The sequence below is a fragment of the Rhinopithecus bieti genome, unplaced genomic scaffold, assembly GCF_001698545.2.
Source record: "Rhinopithecus bieti isolate Rb0 unplaced genomic scaffold, ASM169854v2 scaffold_5613, whole genome shotgun sequence".
In the NCBI taxonomy this organism is placed as follows: domain Eukaryota; kingdom Metazoa; phylum Chordata; class Mammalia; order Primates; family Cercopithecidae; genus Rhinopithecus; species Rhinopithecus bieti.
In genome coordinates this window covers 553189-553419 of record NW_016804845.1, presented here as the reverse complement: position 1 = coordinate 553419, position 231 = coordinate 553189, and positions in this window count along the sequence as shown.

Below are 231 nucleotides of genomic sequence, written 5' to 3'. Positions count from 1 at the left end.
GCTTCTCTTAACCCCTTGTTTCCTGAAGGCGGAGAGTTGTAGAGAACAGAACTGATGTTTAAAAAGAAAAATCCACAAAACGTGGTGATGGAGTACGTACGTAAAGTTGTGCCCATTGCGCTTCTGATTTCAAATAAGTAATTGTTTTAAATTGCCTACTAACATAAATTTTAAAAGCCCAGTCGATTCCAAACACTGACACCTAGGAGTGAGAATCCATGGTTATTTCCT